The sequence below is a fragment of the Salvelinus alpinus genome, chromosome 32 (assembly GCF_045679555.1).
Source record: "Salvelinus alpinus chromosome 32, SLU_Salpinus.1, whole genome shotgun sequence".
NCBI lineage: Eukaryota > Metazoa > Chordata > Actinopteri > Salmoniformes > Salmonidae > Salvelinus > Salvelinus alpinus.
Genome location: NC_092117.1, coordinates 13,668,493 through 13,674,558, shown reverse-complemented (window position 1 = coordinate 13,674,558; position 6,066 = coordinate 13,668,493).

The window sequence follows — 6,066 nt, the reverse complement described above, 5'->3', positions numbered from 1 at the left end:
TGAAGATCACAGATAAATAAATGATCTGGGCTCTATAATATATAAACGACTTTTGGAAAGCTCATATTCTGAGCTAGCCATTAAAAAATATGGTCCACAGATCTACTTGAATCTGAACAACCCTTTAACTCGAACAGAATATGGATAAATATGACCTTGGCACCCGGTTATCCGAACAATCAACTTATACCGTTTAAGTTTGTTCACAGACTGTATTTATCCAAGGAAACATTTTACAATGAAATTGGCACCAACTCCCAACTTTTCACTGTGTCTCCTAAATCATATGATGTGGGAGTGCCCTGCAGTTAAATGCTTCTGAGTCAAAGTTACAAAATTCATTTCGAAGTGCGTACATTTAAGTATTCAATGCTTTGCATCTATTATGTTACTCAAGGATGATAGCCCCTTGAATCTCTCAATCAATCAGAGAAGATTACTGCTGGCAGGCAGTACTGCTAAGAACATGGCTCCCGGGTGGGGTGGGAGGGAAGATTGGGACTGAAGGGGGGAATGGGTTTGGGTTATCTTTGTATGCATTTCTTTGATTGTTTTTGTACCTGTAACCCACCCTCTGGAAAAAAAAGACTAAATTAAAGCTGGTCACAGAAAATGTTTACTTAGCAAAATAGATAGGATCTTGAAACCATGGAAAGGGAAACACCTGTCCATCCATGGGAAAATTACCCTGATTAATTGTCTAGTGATATAGCGGTTTACATATCTATTCATGTTATTTGGAATGGCAAACCAGATAAAGTTGAATGGGTATATTCATATAATGAATATGAGTTTGGATGGTTAAAACTATTAAATATCAAGGCATCTTTCTTAAAGCTTATATTTTACCAAAACTGTATCTAAATCCAAACTGGTTTTCCAGTAAGCTACTAAGAGAGGCACATCCAATGTTTAAAACGGGGGCTCTTAGATGTTATACCGAATAAAACCATCCATTTGCGGTGGATTGACAATGGAACCCTGTTTAAAGTATCCCCTTTTTTAAATGAAGCCATATAATTCTAATTTTATCCTCCAGAAGAGGCACAACACATATTACAGCAAATAATATGGCTAAACTCCAATGTACTGATAGTGGATAAACCAATTTTCTTGAAGATAATGTATAAGGAAGGTATCATGTTTATGAATGACATTGTAAACAACGACGGTAACACAAGCAATTAATCATAGTGTATGGAGATGTATGCTCAATACAAAATTATAACCAATTCATTGCAGCTCTGCCACAAAAATGGAAGAGGCAATTACTTGAAAGAGAAAGGAATGAATTATTTTGTCTTCAACCAATTCAAAATCATAAATGGCTTAAAATGACCAATATACTGAGTATACAATGACCAATAAAATTTGATTTGATTTGATTTACAAAACGTTAACAACACCTGCTCATTCCATGATTTACACTATATATACAAAAGTATGTGGACACCCCTTCAAATTAGTGGATTTGGTTATTTCAGCCACAACCTTTGCTGACTGGTGTATAAAATCTAGCACACAGCCATGCAATCTCCATAGACAATCATTGGCAGTAGATTGGCCTTACTGAAGAGCTCAGTGACTTTCAACGTGGCACCGTCATAGGATGCCACCTTTCCAACAAGTCAGTTCGTCAAATTTCTGCCCTGCCCGATCAACTGTAAGTGCTGTTATTGTGAAATGGAAACGTCTAGGAGCAACAACGGCTCAGCCGTGAAGTGGTAGGCCACACAAGCTCACAGAACGGGACCGCCGAGTGCTGAAGTGCGTAGCGCGTAAAAAATCGTCTCTCCTCGGTTGCAACACTCCCTATCGAGTTCCAAACTGCCTCTGAAAACAACATCAGCACAAGAACTGTTCATCGGGAGCGTCATGAAATGGGTTTCCATGGCCGAGTAGCCGCACTCAAGCCTAAGATCACCATGCGCAATGCCAAGCGTTAGCTGGAGTGGTATAAAGCTCGCCACTATTGGACTCTGGAGAAGTGGAAACGCATTCTCTGTAGTGATGAATCACGCTTCACCATCTGGCAGTCTGACGGACGAACATGGGTTTGGAGGATGCCAGGAGAACGCTACCTGCCCAAATGCATAGTGCCAACTGTAAAGTTTGGTGGAGGAGGAATAATGGTCTGGGGCTGTTTTTTAAGGTTTGGGCTAGGCCTCTTAGTTCCAGTGAAGGGAAATATTAACGCTACAGCATACAATGAGATTCTAGACGATTCTGTGCTTCCAACTTTGTGGCAACAGTTTGGGGAAGGCCCTTTCCTGTTTCCTGTGACATTGCCATTGTGCACAAAGCAAGATCCATACTTGTATTTTTTATTTAACCTTTATTTAACTAGGCAAGTCAGTTAAGAACAAATTATTATTTACAATGACGGCTTACCCCCTGACCTCAACCCCATCGAATACCTTTGGGATAAATTGGAACGCCGACTGCGGGCCAGGCCTAATCGCCCAACATCAGTGCCCGACCTCACTAACGCTCTTGTGGCTGAATGGAATCAAGTCCCCGCTCCAATGTTCCAACATCTAGTGGAACTATACCGCGTAAAATTCAAGAAAGTTAGGAACAGATTTTCAATGTCCTAATACCATGGCACCGGGTTTATGAACTGACATAGAAAATAACAATTGACGCATCAATCCGTTCTTTTCAATTTAAGCTATTATATAAAATTCTCACTACAAAACAAATTATCCAAATATGGGGCATTGAACAGTCAGCCCTGTGCAGACTCTGCCACGAGGAAACAGAATCAATAGAACATCTCTTTTGGTACTACCTTCGGTGACTTGTTTTTGGAGTCAGGTCCCGGAATCGTTGTCATGTCATAATATCAGGGCGCGGTGGACCTGCAAACTGTATTGTTGGGGATTTGAAGGACCACATTCAGTCAATTGGAAATATAATTGTGCTCTTGGGTAAAATGTTTATTTTGGGGGCAATTTCAGCAGAAATGTTGCAGATGGGGAGGTTCAAGTCCCTAGTGAGACACCATGGTAGAATGTAGGGATGTATTGCAAGAGGAAATTGTAGAATGATAATTTACTGGGAAAGATGGGTTGAACTGTGGCTATCAGAAGGTTGGAATTCATGAGTGTGGGAATAAATATATACACAGTATAAATGTTTGAGGTCCTCCAATCAGGGGTAAGGGTGGGGATGTGATTATTGTATGTTTTGCTTTTAGTTACTTATGTTTTCTATTTTGGTTTTATGCTGTGAGCGGTGTGTGCTGGTTCTGGTCGTTATTGGTGCGATCGCTTCCGTCGGGTTGGTCCTTCCCGGCCTTGGAAAATGCCTTTGGGCCGGTGGACGGGGGCTTCGACATGCCGGCATCTCGGGGTGGGGTGGGGTGGCGGCGAGTGCACCCACGGACAAGAGAAGCCACTTATGGGAACGACCATTCATATTGTCTTTGTATTGTATTGAGTTGTCGTTGTTTTAATAAAAATAAATAAACATCGCTGGGAGCTTTCTTCCCATCTTGATCAATTTTTATTGTTAATAACTTTGAAAAGCTATCTCAACATATTTTAATTTCTTTAATCCTCTTTGGAAACAAACTGTGAAAAAAAGCTGAGATTCCTTCCCCATTCTGTTTGTATTATTAACACTAATTACCATACTAATTACCGTACTTTCTGGTGAAATCCAAATTACAATTTTAATTAAGTCAGGGTTTCCCAAAGTCGGTCCTGGGGGCCCACCCTTGGTGCACGTTTTGTTTTTTGCCCTAGCACTAAACAGCTGATGCAAATAACCAACTCATCATCAAGCTTTGATGATTTGAATTCAGCTGTGTAGTGCTAGGGCAAAAACCAAAAACGTGCACCCAGGGAGGCCCCACGACCGATCCTGAATTAAGTCACTCTTGCCCATTACTTTAATCATAGAAAAAGGTGGAATAATGATATGTAATTAAATCATAGTTCCCAACGAGGTATGCAATTAACAAATGAGTTAACACAGTGTACCTGGAATGGATACTGATATTACATTCTACACCATTCATAGTATATGGCTTTTTAATAACACATTTTCATTATTGTTCTCTAATTACAGATATTTGGTGTGAGAGATGTTCAATAACAACACACCTCTCTATTTCATGATAACATCTCTCTAGCAATACCGTTGCATACAGTGGGGCAAAAAAGTATTTAGTCAGCCACCAATTGTGCAAGTTCTCCCACTTAAAAAGATGAGAGAGGACTGTAATTTTCATCATAGGTACACTTCAACTATGACAGACAAAATGAGAAAAAGAAATCCAGAAAATCACATTGTAGGATTTTTAATGAATTTATTTGCAAATTATGGTGGAAAATAAGTATTTGGTCAATAACAAAAGTTTATCTCAATACTTTGTTATATACCCTTTGTTGGCAATGACAGAGGTCAAACGTTTTCTGTAAGTCTTCACAAGGTTTTCACACACTGTTGCTGGTATTTTGGCCCATTCCTCCATGCAGATCTCTTCTAGAGCAGTGATGTTTTGGGGCTGTTGCTGGGCAACATGGACTTTCAACTCCCTCCAAAGATTTTCTATGGGGTTGAGATCTGGACACTGGCTAGGCCACTCCAGGACCTTGAAATGCATCTTACGAAGCCACTCCTTCGTTGCCCGGGCAGTGTGTTTGGGATCATTGTCATGCTGAAAGACCCAGCCACGTTTCATCTTCAATGCCCTTGCTGATGGAAGGAGGTTTTCACTCAAAATCTCACGATACATGGCCCCATTCATTCTGTCCTTTACACGGATCAGTCGTCCTGGTCCCTTTGCAGAAAAACAGCCCCAAAGCATGATGTTTCCACCCCCATGCTTCACAGTAGGTATGGTGTTCTTTGGATGCAACTCAGCATTCTTTGTCCTCCAAACACAACGAGTTGAGTTTTTACCAAAAAGTTATATTTTGGTTTCATCTGACCATATGACATTCTCCCAATCTTCTTCTGGATCATCCAAATGCTCTCTAGCAAACTTCAGACGGGCCTGGACATGTACTGGCTTAAGCAGGGGGACACGTCTGGCACTGCAGGATTTGAGTCCCTGGCGGCGTAGTGTGTTACTGATGGTAGGCTTTGTTACTTTGGTCCCAGCTCTCTGCAGGTCATTCACTAGGTCCCCCCTTGTGGTTCTGGGATTTTTGCTCACCGTTCTTGTGATCATTTTGACCCCACGGGGTGAGATCTTGCGTGGAGCCCCAGATCGAGGGAGATTATCAGTGGTTTTGTATGTCTTCCATTTCCTAATAATTGCTCCCACAGTTGATTTCTTCAAACCAAGCTGCTTACCTATTGCAGATTCAGTCTTCCCAGCCTGGTGCAGGTCTACAATTTTGTTTCTGGTGTCCTTTGACAGCTCTTTGGTCTTGGCCATAGTGGAGTTTGGAGTGTGACTGTTTGAGGTCGTGGACAGGTGTCTTTTATACTGATAACAAGTTCAAACAGGTGCCATTAATACAGGTAACGAGTGGAGGACAGAGGAGCCTCTTAAAGAAGAAGTTACAGGTCTGTGAGAGCCAGAAATCTTGCTGGTTTGTAGGTGACCAAATACTTATTTTCCACCATAATTTGCAAATAAATTCATAAAAATTCCTACAATGTGATTTTCTGGATTTTTTTCCCTAGTTTTGTCTGTCATGGTTGAAGTGTACCTATGATGAAAATTACAGGCCTCTTTCATCTTTTTAAGTGGGAGAACTTGCACAATTGGTGGCTGACTAAATACTTTTTTGCCCCACTGTATGTACCTTATCGATTTTGGACACAGGCGGTCATAGGGACTTAGATCAAACAAAATGTTCAACACTGTCACGCCCTGGCCTTAGTTATCTTTGTTTTCTTTATTATTTTAGTTAGGTCAGGGTGTGACATGGGGGATGTATGTGTTTTGTATTGTCTAGGGGTTTTGTATGTTTATGGGGCAGTGTCTAGTCTAGGTGTATGTATGTTTATGATTGCCTAGATTGGTTCTCAATTAGAGACAGCTGTCTATCGTTGTTTATGATTGGGAACCATATTTAGGAAGCCATATTCATTAGGTAGTTCGTG